The sequence below is a fragment of the Notamacropus eugenii genome, chromosome 6 (assembly GCF_028372415.1).
Source record: "Notamacropus eugenii isolate mMacEug1 chromosome 6, mMacEug1.pri_v2, whole genome shotgun sequence".
Classification (NCBI taxonomy): Eukaryota; Metazoa; Chordata; class Mammalia; order Diprotodontia; family Macropodidae; genus Notamacropus; species Notamacropus eugenii.
This window is the reverse complement of record NC_092877.1, coordinates 43276277-43291242: the sequence shown is the minus strand read 5'-3', so window position 1 is coordinate 43291242 and position 14966 is coordinate 43276277. Positions and strand designations below refer to the sequence as shown.

At 43.3% G+C, this 14966-nt stretch overlaps 8 non-coding genes and 1 pseudogene across 8 annotated transcripts; 4 read left to right on the top strand and 5 right to left on the bottom strand.

The window, feature by feature from the left end:
* Positions 1-1320: 1320 nt before the first annotated feature.
* Positions 1321-7269, top strand: LOC140512046 (heat shock cognate 71 kDa protein-like; annotated as a pseudogene).
* A 701-nt stretch (positions 7270-7970) lies between these two features.
* Positions 7971-8044, bottom strand: TRNAN-GUU (transfer RNA asparagine (anticodon GUU)). The gene has a single exon. It is a non-coding gene; the product is annotated as a tRNA-Asn (tRNA).
* A 614-nt stretch (positions 8045-8658) lies between these two features.
* Positions 8659-8732, top strand: TRNAN-GUU (transfer RNA asparagine (anticodon GUU)). Its single transcript has one exon. It is a non-coding gene; the product is annotated as a tRNA-Asn (tRNA).
* A 375-nt stretch (positions 8733-9107) lies between these two features.
* TRNAA-UGC (transfer RNA alanine (anticodon UGC)) lies at positions 9108-9179 on the top strand. The gene has a single exon. It is a non-coding gene; the product is annotated as a tRNA-Ala (tRNA).
* Positions 9180-9795: 616 nt separating this feature from the next.
* Positions 9796-9868, bottom strand: TRNAA-AGC (transfer RNA alanine (anticodon AGC)). The gene has a single exon. It is a non-coding gene; the product is annotated as a tRNA-Ala (tRNA).
* Positions 9869-10339: 471 nt separating this feature from the next.
* TRNAA-AGC (transfer RNA alanine (anticodon AGC)) lies at positions 10340-10412 on the bottom strand. The gene has a single exon. It is a non-coding gene; the product is annotated as a tRNA-Ala (tRNA).
* A 1755-nt stretch (positions 10413-12167) lies between these two features.
* Positions 12168-12240, bottom strand: TRNAA-AGC (transfer RNA alanine (anticodon AGC)). Its single transcript has one exon. It is a non-coding gene; the product is annotated as a tRNA-Ala (tRNA).
* Positions 12241-12626: 386 nt separating this feature from the next.
* TRNAT-AGU (transfer RNA threonine (anticodon AGU)) lies at positions 12627-12700 on the top strand. Its single transcript has one exon. It is a non-coding gene; the product is annotated as a tRNA-Thr (tRNA).
* Positions 12701-14190: 1490 nt separating this feature from the next.
* TRNAT-AGU (transfer RNA threonine (anticodon AGU)) lies at positions 14191-14264 on the bottom strand. The gene has a single exon. It is a non-coding gene; the product is annotated as a tRNA-Thr (tRNA).
* Between the last annotated feature and the right edge of the window lie 702 nt (positions 14265-14966).

The following is a 14966-nucleotide window of genomic DNA, read 5'->3' as shown; positions in this document are numbered from 1 at the left end:
TCTCATTGCAGTAAGTGGACAAGGCCAGAGTCTAAAGAGAAAGATGGGAGGTAAAGCTTCAGAAGACAAATGTAAATAGAGCAGTAGACAAACTTGAAAAGAAAGACAAGTAAGGCAGCCTCTTCCACCTGGATCTCCCTTTTTTCCCCACTCCCACTTTTTAGACTCTTGCTCAAGTAACCATGGCCTCTCCCCTATTAATGACTGGACAAACCCAGCAGGATGAAATGCAGGGCCCTTCCCAGGATCTGAAACAACAATGTTGGCAAGAGAGCCCAACTCCAACTAGACATATTCAGTCTACCGACTTACTCTGTGTGAACTTTCCTTGGCCAAAGAACAAAACTCATTTCTGCTGTAAAATTCTATTATACTCTTTTCATCTGAGGCAGAATGTAATGGATAAATTAATGTAATAGCAAATAACCCTGACATACCCAGGAGGGCCTGCTATTACAGGTTCTTAGATCTTCTTTTCTGAAAAGAAAGGCAACTTTTGAGGGGTCAACAATCACTGTAATCAACCGCATGTATCATTCACTTAGTTCAGGGGAAAAAGTCAGCACCCTGAACTTCAGAGAAAATACAAAGAAATCAGAATCAACAGACAGGGTTTCCAACTACCTGACAGTAAATAATACATCACAAATCAACAGACGGATAACTGTCTGACCATACATACATAGTTACACAGAAGAGAAGCACCAGCATCTGGTTTTTCAAAGACAAGGGACTGCTTAGAGGCTTCCCAGAGTCTCATCTGGCATACAAACCTTCTTCCAAAAACTAAACCCCAAAGTAAAACCTCACCTCAGAGTTTTTATACACTTTTCAGAGCCAAAGGGCATCACAACCCTTGAGAACCAGTGACTTATTAACAAAAGGTGTGGGCCTTCCTACAAATCTTCCCAATCAAACTCCCCTTAAAGGGTAGGCCCATTGGTGGGTGGGGAAGATCTTTTTTAATCACATTAAAATAATTAACAATACAAATAGATATACTGTTTCTAGTTAAAGACTCTTAATTAATTCGCTCAAAGGCAAGATTCAGTCAGGGGAATTTGATTATACTAAAGCAAAAACAGCAAAAGATACTACTTTGATTGCCATTACAATTACTCACCAATCCTGAGAGAAGCTATTTGTTCCTGGCTCAGATCCAGTAGAATGGAATGGTTATGGACAGAGGCTGCTTTGTTTTGGTCTTTGGCCCCAAAGGCCAGCTGAGGGACTCGTCCAAAGAAGGTGTTTCAAAAATGCTAGTTAATTTGCTTGGCATCAAATCAGGAGATTTATACAGAGGACTGTAAGCTGTTCAAGATGGCAAAAGGGGAGACCTACACTGGTCCTTCCCTGCTTTGCGGGATCCCAAGGTAAGAATGGAGGGAGAGAGAATAGAAAAGGAGTTCAGCTGGAATTCTAAACCAGGATCTCCTGCTTAGGAGCTAAGAGTTTTCACAACATTTGGGACCAGGTACTGGGAGCAAACTCAAGTGACCAAGGAACAAGGCTGACCTTCCTTTTCCAATTGCTTTAGGCTAACAGTTAGGGGGAGGAGTGCCACAGAGGAAGTAAAACAAAGGTTGGTGACAGACTCAGAATTCTCAGTTCTGCCTGGTGCCCAACCCCTTTTTCAGGTGCTGGCTCCCAACTATCCTGCTAGCTGTCCTAAGAAACTGTGAATAGACAGTCACATTTCCCTAATTAAGCCTCTGAGCATTGGGACTGAGATGGTTTATTCAGTCCAGCCCAAAATGTGGCTATGAATAACTTGTACTACTTATTGGGCTTCCTTTCTGCTTTTTAGTTCCTTGGAACATACATGCTGGGTTCTTGAAAGCCTTTCTGGTGAGACACAAACTTGGACAGGTTCTACTTTTCTGGGAAGACTTCATCTTTACTTGTGGAATCTTTGAGTCTTGTCTTCCAATTATTTTCCCATGTCTTTCTCAGGGCCCTTCTCTTTACCCCTTGTTGATCAGAGAGAAAAACAGGGAGGTGAGAATCCCATGGATTTGGGTGGGGAGGATTTCAGGGTATCTAAAAATAGGGTATGTCTCACCCCTTTCATGGCCTTAAAGTTTTAGTTATCATAGAAATACTGCCTTTGCTGCACCCCCCCCCCAAAAAAAAGAAACTGTCCCAAGATGGAAGACAATAGCGCTGCTGATAAGAAAAAGGATTTGGGGGTCAGTAATTGAATCTCAACAGCGAAGATGTGGAAAGCAACAGTGAAATGTGAATGTCCATTCTAGTACTGAACCAACTGATCTATTTCATGGATATGCATGGGAAATGTGTGGCAACCAATATTTTTTCTTGCTTCTGATTGTCTTATACAGTTCCCAAGGTTTGGTGGGAAATAGGATCATTTTAAGGAAAGGGTGTTCAGTCCCACCGTGGCACTCTGCCCTAGGATATGGAATCCAATTATAGTCCACTTACTTCTGGTTTACAAATCACGTGTAGAGGTGTGAATGTAATCAAAAGTGGAGGATGAGGGCATCGATGCCGCTACCTCTCGCATGCTAAGCAAGCGCTCTACCATCTGAGCTAATCCCCCACCACGAGAAAGCTCTATCATGCTTTTCAGCCAGTACCTGTGAAGTAGATGGGAGAAGGGAGGTTGTGTTCCATAAGAGGTAAATCTTTCCAAGGCAAAAAAATAAAAGCAGGAGCTTGGGGAGGAATAAGCTGATATTGGGCTTGACTTCTGAGTCTTGTTCTCTAATTATTTTCCCCTTTCTCAAGGTCTTTCTCTTTGCCTGTTGCCAACAAGAGAACCAGAACAGAAGCAGAGAGCAATCACCATGGATTTGAGGGGGAGGGGGAGTGGAGATTTCAATGTGTCCCACAATATAGTATAAAGATGTCTTATCACCTTCTTGGCCTTAAGAACACCACCACCACCCCCCAAAAAGAAACTGTCACAAAAAGGAAGACACAACAGTGCTACAGAAAAGAAAAAGGATTTGGAACAAGTAACTGAATCTCAGCAGCAAAAACAGAAACAAACCAATGCAGTTCATTATAGTACTGGCTCAACTAAGCCATTTCATTAGACATGGGTGTGTGTGTTCATCCTTCATTGCCAAAGAAGACCATGCCATCAGAGAAATAACGACATGACTTTCACTTGACTTTGTTTTGATTGAGGGAGGGCTGTGCAGGTCACTAGCCTCACTTCTCCTCCAGAGCCATCTGAAAATCCAGTGACCAGATATTCATCAGGATGACTGGAGATGACCCACAATGAGGCAATTGGGGTTAAGTGACTTGCCCAAAGTCATATAGCTAGTGATGACATGGGTGAGACATGTATTGGATGCATTTTCTCTCTAAGGTTTGATCATCTTCAGTTTTCAGCAAAAAGTTTCCAAAGAATGGTGGGGGCATAGTGCCCTAACTTATCAGGGAGGAGTAATCAGATATTTTTTCTAGTCTGGGCTGGCATTGCTACTGTATGAATGAGGGGGAAGGTGTATTTCTAGAGTCTGCCTGGTGTCGTACTCACTGCCAAGTGTGAAACAAATCAAAACTGGAGGATGCAGGCATCGATCCCACTACCTCTTGCATGCTAAGCAAGCGCTCTACCATTTGAGCTAATCCCCCAACCTAATACAGGTATCTCAATAGGTTTAGAGATGGCAACTTCTTCTAGTACCTGCAGGTACATGAGGGGGTATTAGGGAAGCAAGATTGTGTTTCATAAAACAAGAACAGGAGTTTGGGGAGAAAAGACTTGGGCCTGCACCTAAGTCAGAGAAGAGAGAAGGAAAGATTAGGAAGCTTAGTTATATCCTGAAGACGGTGAAGGAATGGGTCCAAGATTCCTATTACCCTAATCTCTAGGAAACTGAATAGATCTTGGCAAGGGAACTGTTTCCAGGGATTTTTTCTACAAACTTCAAACGCATCTCTGGGTCTGTTTCTGGGATGGTCTATTTCTTGGGGGTCATAGCTGACCGCTATGGAGAAAGAAGGGCTGCTGCTGTGCTGAGTAGACCTGAAAGGACAGTCTTAAGAAAGCAGAAGATCAGAGAAAGAGAGGCAGGCTAGTGGTCTTGACCACTTGGTCTTGACCAAGATGAAAGTAATTGCTGAAGCTTACCTCGGAAAGACTGTCACAAATGCCGTTGTCTCAGTACCAGCCTATTTCAACGATTCCCAAAGTCAGGCCACTAAAGATGCTGGAACTATCACTGGTCTCAATGTGCTCCAAATCATCAATGAGCTAACTGCTGCTGCTATTGCTTATGGTGTCGAGAGAAATGTGTTGATCTTTGACCTTGGCGGTGGTACTTTCGATGTCTCAATTCTTACCATTGAAGATGGCATCTTTGAGGTCAAGTTCACAGCTGGGGACACCCACTTGGGAAGGGAGGACTTTGAAAACCTAATGGTCAACCATTTCATTGCCGAGTTCAAATGAAAGCACAAAAAGGACATCAGTGAGAACCAGAGGGCTGTTTGCCGTCTTTGCATCACTTGTGAACTTGCAAAATGCACCCTCTCTTCTAGTATCCAGGCCAGTATTGAGATTGATTCCCTCTATGAAGGTATCAGCTTCTATACATCAATCACTCGAGCCCGTTTCAAAGAGCTGAATGCTGACGTCTTCCTTGGCACACTGGTCCCTGTGGAAAAGGCCTTAAGAGATACCAAGTTAGATAAATCACAGATTCATGATATCGTCCTGGTGGGTGGTTCCACTCAAATTCCCAAAATCCAGATGCTTCTACAAGACTTCTTCAATGGCAAGGAGCTCAACAAGAGTATCAGTCCTGATGAGGCTGTTGCTTATGGTGCAACTGTCCAGGCTGCCATTTTGTCTGGAGATAACTCTGAGAATGTTCAGGACTTGTTGCTATTGGATATCACTCCTTTTTCCCTTGGAATTGAAACTGTTGGTGGAGTTATGACTGTTCTGATCAAACGTAATACCATCATCCCCACCAAGCAGACGCAGACATTTACCACCTATTTGGACAACCAACCTGGTGTGCTTATTCAGGTTTATGAAGGTGAGAGGGCAATGACAAGGGATACCAACCAGCTTGGCAAACTTGAGCTCACAGGAATCCCCCAGCACCCAGAGGTGTTCCTCAGATTGAAGTAACATTTGACATTGATGCAAATGGCATTCTCAATGTTTCTGCTGTGGATAAGAGCACAGGCAAGGAGAACAAGATCACCACTACTAATGATAAAGGACGTCTGAGCAAGGAAGACATTGAGAGTGTGGTCCAGGAGGCTGAGAAATACAAGGCTGAGGATGAGAAGCAGAGAGACAAGGTGTCTTCCAAGGATTCTCTTGAATCTTATGCTTTCAACATGAAGTCTACAGTGGAGAATGAAAAACTGCAAGGCAAAATTGGTGATGAAGACAAACAGAAGATCCTTGACAAATGTAATGGAATAATCAACTGGCTAAAATAAGTCTGGATAAGACCCAGACTGCTGAGAAGGAAGAATTTGAGCATCAGTAGAAAGAGTTGGAGAAGGTCTGCAACCCCATCATTACCAAGCTGTACCAGAGTGCAGGAGGCATGCTTGGTGGATTCCCAGGGAGTGGAGCAGCCCCATCTGGAGGTGCATCTTCTGGACCTACCATTGAAGATGTAGACTAAACAACAGAAGAAAGAGCATTCCACACAGCTTTCCCAAAACAGAAGGACTAAAAATTTGTAGCCAAGGCAGTACCAGTTTAAAAGTAACATTTAAGTTACTGTGTAAATCTGGGCATTCTGAATACTTGAATGTGTGCAGAGGGAGAGAAGTGAACAACATTGTACTTTAGCAGTACTGTAAACAAGTGGAAATGCAATTCTTGTCCTGGAGAATAAAAACTATTTAAAATTGGCACCATGAAAAAAAAAAAAAAAGACTGTATCCTTTCCCTGCACATCATTGAATGGGGATTTCACCTGGGGACCCTGCCTCCTCTCCATGTCCCCTGCTGCTCTGTCTTTAGAATTAGAAACTTAAGGAAAACAGAAGAGGGTTCTTGAGATCCTCTGAGTCAGATCTCTAGTAATTATCCCCAGAGTGTGAACAATTGTGGCAATGACAATGTGGGCCTACTTCATACCTCCAGGATCTTCTATCAAGCCTTAAGATTAATCAGACCTTTGGCACCTTGTACCAAAATGTTTGGAAGGCACCTTTGTACAACCCTGAAGAATAGTAAGGAACATGATAAAGTGTCTTATGGGGAAGAAAGGAGAAGTTGAGGATGAAGAAAGGAAAGGGAAATTCTCTGGGACAGAACTTTTTGGATAAGTGATCAGCTGAAGAAACAGTCTCAGACAGCCAGACAAGAAAGTTCAGTTAGGTCAGTAACAATTCAAGAAAGTTTCTCAACACTCTCCCATAGGAGTCTGCATCTGAGAGCTCAGGGAGTAGAGTAGGACCTCTTTGCCCTTCCTAGGCTACAAGGTTTATTTGGCTGAGTACCTTTGTGCTTCTCAGGGTCAATTTCTCAATTTATCTTTCCCTCTTCCTCCTCCTCCTTGTGGGAGTTAGGGAGAATGAACCTACTCCCTTTTGCTCCTTCACATATTATATCTGGGTAACTTTTGACAAGAGGAGTCCCTAATGTCTGAGTTGATGGGAAAGAGCCTGGTGGTCCTGCATCCTTTACTAGTGTTTCTTGTCCTTCTATATTCTCTAAATGGGAGTTTCAATAGTGCCTCAAACTCAACATATTCAAAACCAAGTGCACTTTCTTTTTCCCTCATCCTGCTGCTCCTTCTAATTTCACTCTTTCTGTCTGTGGCAACACCCATTCATTCAATTAGTGTGGCATATTTCTTCTTCAGTCCTCTAAACTTGTGGTTCTAAAACTTTTCAGTGTTGTGCCAATCCCTGGCAAACTTTGGGCCCCACCCACCCTGTTCTAACTAGCAATTTCTAATCATCCCCTACCTCGGAAGATCAACTTCTGGGAATTTTTGCTGTGATCAGCAGTTTCTAACTGCCCCTATTCCCAGGCAGAGATCGCTGCAAGGACACTCCTGCAAACCTGCTCTTCCTACGGTTTAGCTGTTCTGTGACCCTGGCTAGGGGCAAGGTCATCGGCCTGCCTCTGTTGTCTAGAAGCAGCCTAAACCGATCCTGTGGATTTTCTAGGAAAGTGCTATCACCCTGCAATAAATAACTTGTGACTTCCCTCCCTCCCCTCCTGAGTGTCTATAACCTCTGTTTGCAACTCCCCACAATGAACTTCCCTGTCTGAGTAAGATAGTGGTTGTTCGGGATTGCAATTCTTTCAGCCTCAATAAATGTCTTACTTTATTAATGATTAATTTCTTGATCTGTTTGTATGCTGGTTTTACAGTTGTTTTTCTCTACAATATTATCATTGTATCAATTCTTCATTGACTTGGTGTGTCAGTTCGTAAAGGTCTCCCCATTTTCCTCTAGCTTAATAATAGTTCATTACGTGGTACATGCGTGTACCACAATGTGTTTGGCCATTCTCTAACAAGAGGACATCCCTGTAGTCTTCAGCTTTTAGCTACCACGAAACTCTTCAGGCACCTTCAAACAGTTGATAGCCTACTCCTTTCTGCTTTTGGAAGATTACATTTTCCCAAGATTTCTGTTTCCTTCCATAGCTTTCTCTGTCTTCTGCCCTCTTTAACCCTCTTTGGCAGTTTGTCCTGCACTCTCTATAGTGGCAAACACAGAGACAGAAAACCCGGTCAGAAAAAGGAGTGGGAAAGAGAAGTGGGAGGAGGAAAGTTGGTGGATGAGGTCGAGAAAAGGATAGTAATTCGTAATTCAGGAACACATAACAGGGCAAGACTGGAGGTATAGATTTGGGAGACATTGACATTATGAAGAGTTGAGGATGGAATGGGAAACACGTAAGTAAGAAGTTAGAGCCAGTACAGGATAATGCTCAAATAAAACAAGGAGTTCCTATAAAATGCTCAAATAAAACAAGGAGTCCTATAAAAAGGTTACGTCTCTGGGTGGGTTTGAACCACCAACCTTTCGGTTAACAGCCGAACGCGCTAACCGATTGCGCCACAGAGACTACGCAACTGGCAGCATTGTCCCAGACCTGGTCCGAGACCCATTCGCCTGCCACCACCAACCCTTCCCCTCCAAAAACAAATGAAGATGGTTAAGTCCCTCTAATGTCTATTAACTTTCAGGATCTTCATTTTGAACCAACATTCGTTCTAAAGCACCAAGAAGGAATTTTGATTCTTCACAACAGACGTCTCCCGGTCTGAGACCCCGGGATACAACAAAACAGACACAGGATTTTGGTTGCCTTTTTTTTTTTTTTCCAGAAGAAAGAAAAACACCAGTCTCCCGTCTTCGTCATTTCTTTTTCCCTTCCGCCTGGAAACTGGCCATAATTAGCTTCAAGATTCTTCCCCACCCAGTGGAACGGGTCCTGTGCTTGATACTGGGAGGTGAGCTGTCTGGGATTTTTCCTACTTTGATCAAATGTGAAGGAAGAAGACTGTCAGGCGGAAAGATTTGAATTTTGCTTCCTTGTATGACTTCTTTTCTAGACTTGAGCTTGTTTCAGATACTTGGGTATTTACAATCCTATTGAGGGCCCATCCCCAGGATATTTTGGGGAACAAGATTCTAGTTTTTGTCGCGATCAGTTCTGCTATAGCTGACTCTTACGTCGTCTCTGTGGCGCAATCGGTTAGCGCGTTCGGCTGTTAACCGAAAGGTTGGTGGTTCGAGCCCACCCAGGGACGGAAGCATATTTTTAAAAAACCTTGTGAAAATGTCGGGACAGCATTTGTTTGGAAATGACAATTCAACTCTCTAACTGATTTCTCCTGACCCAAGGGACTCTTTGCATATGTAAAACTACCGTTCGATAATCGACATCTCTATATGCTTTTGATCTGTTGTTTGTTTTTAATATTTATCATTGGATCTGCCTATAATCATTTCTGGGTGCTAAGAGACTCTTCATATAACGGTAACGAATGGCCCGGCGTTTAGAAATAGAAAAGAAGAGGGAAGATTCAGTTTTCATTGGAATCCAAATGCTATTGATATCTTCAGTCTGAGAAAATTAGATGAGAATCTATTGAAGGAACTTAGTGGAAAAAACCAGCATCGTTGGGGATGTAGCTCAGTGGTAGAGCGCACGCTTTGCATGTGTGAGGTCCCGGGTTCGATCCCCGGCATCTCCATCTGGTTTTCGTTTTCGTTTTTTTTCTTCCTTCAAGTTTGTGTTCCAGTTCGTCTCTTTCATGAAATTCCCTTTTTCAGGTCTCTCTGTACCTTTGCACATTAATTCCCGTGTGGATCATTACCATCCAGGAGTATTCCTCCGACCCGGGGTTTGGGATTTCGAATTGTTGATATTTTAGGAACGCCAAAAACAAAGCACAGCGTCTCTCTGTGATACAAATGACAGTACTTTGGAGAAGTACTTAGCTCTCTCATAGTCACCAACACAAGTCAAGAAAAAAACACTTCAGCGTACGGATGGGAAAACTCCCGTCCTAAACCCGCCCTCTCTCACACTCTCAACAAGTCAGTCAGATGTATAATTCCGGGGTCAACGGGGTCGTTTTGTTGCCCCTTCCCCCCCCTCCCCGCATTTCTTTTACGCTCAGCGAACCTCACTTGTGCCTACTTTCATTCTCGCTTCTTAGGGTTAAATGTCTTTCCTTTTGGTTTTTCAAATTATGAATAATATCCCAAAGGCAGGGTGTGGAGACCCTGAGGAATATGAGGAGAGAAAGAGGACATCTCATTGATAACACCCTCAACCCCTACCTCTCTGGGTATAGGACTCAAAACTGGAGGATGCGGGCATCGATCCCGCTACCTCTCACATGCTAAGCGAGCGCTCTACCATCTGAGCTAATCCCCCCGCTGCAGTTTACAAGCCACATCCAACAAGAATTCAGAAACTCTTACCTAAACAGATGAGAGAGTTAGGACTATGATCAAGTGATCAATCCTTGCGACGATTCCTGTTTTAAAAAATAATAAACACCATTTGCATAGAATTCACCTGCGATTCACCTACATGTCTCCACTCCTTCAGTGTGAAATGTCCTCACGAGTAGAAGAGCTGCCTGTCTTTATTCTGCTGGCGGAGAGGCTCATGAAGCGATGGTTGGCGAATCTTTTAAGACCCTGGATGCCTGGCGGTTCACGCTTCTTACTCTTCTCTTTCCCCAAACGCCCCAGCTCAGGCCCTCAACCACACAAACCGTGTTTATAGCTCTCTGTGGGTTCTTGTAGTTGTCTTCCAGACAGACTCAGGTCCTGGGACTCATTTCTCTCGGACATAGCCTGATCAACACACCTCTGATTACACACAGCTAGGAATCAAAACTGGAGGATGCGGGTATCGATCCCGCTACCGCTCGCATGCTAAGCGAGCGCTCTACCATCTGAGCTAATCCCCCGTAAGCGAAAGTGTCTTACAAGCTACTCGAAAGAAAATCTAGAAGCAGACAGACTTTAGTGCTGGACTCTGTCTAACTCAGAGAATTCAAGGGCAAAAAACGCGGTGCGGGAGACCAGAAACAATAGGGAAAAGAGGAACGGGAGAGAGCCTTGGAGTATGTAAGCGTCGCTGGTAGGCCGACCTGAAAGTAAAGACCTGGGTGGGAGACTGACCTTTCGAGAACTCTTCCTCAAAAATCTGCGAGGAATCCTAGGGAAATGCTGCCTCCAGGGTGGAGCCTGTCATCCATTCCTGGGGAGGATCTGCCAAAGATCAAAGGAGACACTTCTCTGAATTCAAATCTGAATTCGGGTGACTGGGTCGTATGAAAATAATGGGCTCAACATATATGAATGGAGACAGGTGGACCCTCGAGGAAAAAAATAAAGGGACTGGGAATCATGCATTGCGGTACGCCAGAGAAGAGAAAAGAGGTGCTTGCGATCGTGAAGTTAAAGAGACTTTAATCCTGGATCAGGCAAAAAGAGATTCATGGTCGCAAGAATATCTGAAGATTTTATCAATTTTCTCAAAGCCCTCTTTTGATATTTTCTTTTTTTCAACATATCTATAGTGTTCGTCCTTCGTTTGAAGAAGACTAGAAGACTATATCCTCAGAGAAATGATGACATGACTTGCACTTGACTTTGTTTTGAGTGAGGGAGGGCTGTGCAGGTTCACCAGCCTCACTTCTCCTCCAGAGCCATCTGATCCAGTGACCAGATATTCATGAGGATAACTACAGATGACTCAAGATGCACTGGGAGACCTTGGGCCCTTTAGGCAGAGGTCTTTGTAGGTACTCACTTAGGGCAAGGTAACACCCATTTCATTGAATAGGCCTGTTTAAGAAGTAGCCCCTTTAATGAGGCCAAGAAAAAGAAACACATCAGGCTGGGTGGGAAACAGCAATAGTTACTATTGATAATCACTGTCTTTTTAGAAATGAGAAGGCAGCAGTTTGTAGGGATTAAGTTGAAAATGACTGTGACCTTTCTCACAGATGATACATGGAAAATAAATATTTGTCTGTTGTATTACTTTTTCTACTGTTAATAAATAGTAGAGTCACTAACACTGATGGCTATTTAAACCTGGGACAGTAAGATGTGAGTAGAAGTCAAGATAGAGGAATGAGCAAAAGTCTGCAGGGAAAGAAGTTTCTCCAGTTTATTAAACACACATTTCACACAGTACTGGAAGATAACTCAGATTAAGGAGAAGGCCTTGTAGTCCTAGGGAGGAATCACTTGAAAACCAACCAAGATGCTTCGTTCCCCAGATTCTTCACAGACTCCAGAAAAGGATTTCTTGAAAGGCTAGGCCTCCAGTCAGTCCGTCAAGACCACCCACTGCCTTATGTGTATACTTGCCCCTCCCAACGCTTTCCTGCACCCTTATTTTCCTCTGCTCTCTAATCTACCCCACCCATCCTTTGATCTTAGAGTCTCTGAAGTAGAAAAAATTAAATCGGGCCTGGGAATCATGCATTGGGGTATGTCAGAGAAGAGAAAAGGGGGATCATTTGCTGAGGACTAAATAGAGTAACAGATTTTTGAAGGTGGGAAGGACATGAGAGAAAGAGGTAGGGTCTTCCTGAGGCCCTAATTCCTGTCGGGCTGCCTTTCTCCCGTAGATATGAAGGAGAGGGAAAGGAAGGTGTCGGATGATCAGCTCTACCGCGCTACCAATTAGGTGGGAGAGGAATCAAAAGTGGAGGATGCGGGCATCGATCCCACTACCTCTCGCATGCTAAGCGAGCGCTCTACCATTTGAGCTAATCCCCCTTCCTCACTGCGTATTTTGGCAAGCTATATTTCACTGAATCTAGAAGGCCATATGCTTATCTACTACTAATAGAGAAGAGAACACCAAAAAGGCATCTGCGTGGACCATGGCGTGCTTGACTTTTAGATTATATCGTGAAGGTGAGAGTAAGGGAGACAACTAGAGACAACTGAGGAAAGAGGAGGGAAGTGCTTCTAGATTTGGGATTGTATTTTTGCTTCCGGTTTCCTCCGCCATTGGGAAAGAATAGGAATGAGTACTAGAGATGATCCAGAAGTGAAAGTCGAAAGCTTCATTGCATGACCTAACAAGGTCTCCTGTACAGGAAAGAGCAAAGAAAAGGTCAACTCTTTTTCTCTGTAGATTCCACCACAGTTTTTGCACCGGCTCCGTGGCTTAGTTGGTTAAAGCGCCTGTCTAGTAAACAGGAGATCCTGGGTTCGAATCCCAGCGGGGCCTGAGGTTTTTGCCCACAAGTTCTGCCCTTCCAGTCTCAATTGTGTTCTTTGCTACAACCCCGCATTTCTGAAGCACCTGCTACAAGACATACAGGTCCCTTATCTGAGTTCCGAAAAACAGCATTTAATTCATATCCCACCCCCACACCCAACCGTCTCCCTCTTATTAGTGACAGCAGATCGCAGCCTTTCTTTTCATCTTCTGACAGAATATATCTGTTCGTCCTTGTATCTCCTTTTTCCCATGGTTTTTTTTCTCATACTGTAGCTCGACCCAGTGGTGCTCGTTGTCAGGATGGATACTCTCCGATGCCTTTAGACCCCTTTCGAATTTGGAGATTCTTTAGATTTCGAGTTCGGTCGCCCAGGTTATTTATGCAAGAAGTCGCGTTTCTCTTGGTTCCTGGGAATATAAGGCAGATAGTGCGATTTCCTCATAATATTTCCTATAAGTTCTAAACCCCTGTCACGGCTAACTCCCTTGCACTTCACCTTGATGTCCAAATGTTCCCAAAACAGATTTTAGCAGGAGAAAAGGTGGCCAAGAGGTTAAAGCTTCAGACTGCTATCAATTGTGCTCTACCTTCGTGGATTCAGTTTAGGCCCTTGTTAGAGTCTGGAAGATGGGAGCTTTTGAATAACTATGGATTATGACAATATTAAAGAATGCTACTTTCGCCTTCATAGGACACAGATTTTTAAAATAACCTTTCAGGCCTACTTAAACTGCACGACCAATTGGCAGCAACTCAAGATAGATAAGTAACACATTTCAAAAGGGAGGTATCAGCCCAGGGAGGAAAGGAGAATATTTAGAATGCAACCAGCAGAGTTAAAGGAAAACTTTCCCTCTCTGAAGTCTGCAAACCTGGGGAAATGACCAAATACTTTTACAATTTTGAAAGAATTCCTTTTAGACAAAACTACAGAGTCTCATGCAAGAACAAGTCATTGTCACTACATTTGGACAAGACTTCCTACTTTACTGTGTCCTTGCATAGTTTCATATACTTAATTTGTTCTTCAAAATGTATTGGGTCTTTCTAATATTAGGCCATCAGGTGGTTAGTCCATCAAGGGGTTGTGAAATTATTGTGGTTTTTAATGTTCCCCAACATAACCTATCCCTCTGGTGGTCATTCCGATTTTATTTGGGGAATCTCCAGAGGGAGAATTTTTTATTACTCTGGAAAGGTTAATTTACTTTTGAATGGCTCCATTGTTAGGAAACCGTTTCTTAAGCCAAGCCTAAATCACCACTTTAAAATTGCCAAGACTGAAAGTAGACAAATTGATGTGGCTTATCAATTTCAAGTCATTCGCCCAGACAGGGGGTGGTTAAAGAAAGTTACTGGTCTCAATTCCTTCCTAAGGGTCAGAGGCACCCCCCCACACCCTCATTCAGATACTCCTCTATTAGCTACTCCTCTCTCCTTGTCCCATAGAGATTAGAATGGAAATACTGAAATCATGGGAAAAGAGTACATCCTAAGGCCCTGCTGGGATTCGAACCCAGGATCTCCTGTTTACTAGACAGGCGCTTTAACCAACTAAGCCACGGGGCCGACACACCTGCCACTTTAAAGTCGACAGCAAAAAAAAGAAAAAAAAAACCGAACCACACACATTTTTCATTTTCTTGACGTTCACTACACATAAGTACAAGAGTTTTAGGTCTTTTCCTCATGTATCATCCCCAGAGCAAATTCTTATTCCATCTCTATTACTCAGGAACACAAGTGAAATATAATCTCAATCTTGGAATCATTTTTCCATCTGACTGTCTCTCCTCTTCCCACTTTACACAATCATAAATATTCGGGATCCAAAGGGGAGGCACAGACAAGATGTTTCATCCAGCAGTTGAGTGGAAGTCCCCCAAACAGTCGTCAATCGTCCAGGCAAGGCACTTAAGAAATAACATGCCATGAATTCAATTAAACCTCCAGGTATAGGGAGCTCAGGATCTGCTCATTCTATATTGAGGCAGCTTTATGCACCTTTTCCTCTTCCATCTTGTCAAATTCAACCTCTCTGAAAAAATAAGTTCTTTAGAAAAAGCACTGTCTTAGCACAAGGTCTAGCACATGGTAGGTGCTATTGCTTATAGGTGGTATAATGGATAAAGTGATGGATATGGAGTAAGGAAAAACTGAGTTCAAATTCAAACTCAGACACTTTTTAGGCATGTGACTGGGTCAATCTCTTAACCTCTATTTGCCTCACTTACCTCATCTGTGAAGTATTGAGGATATTGATAATAATAG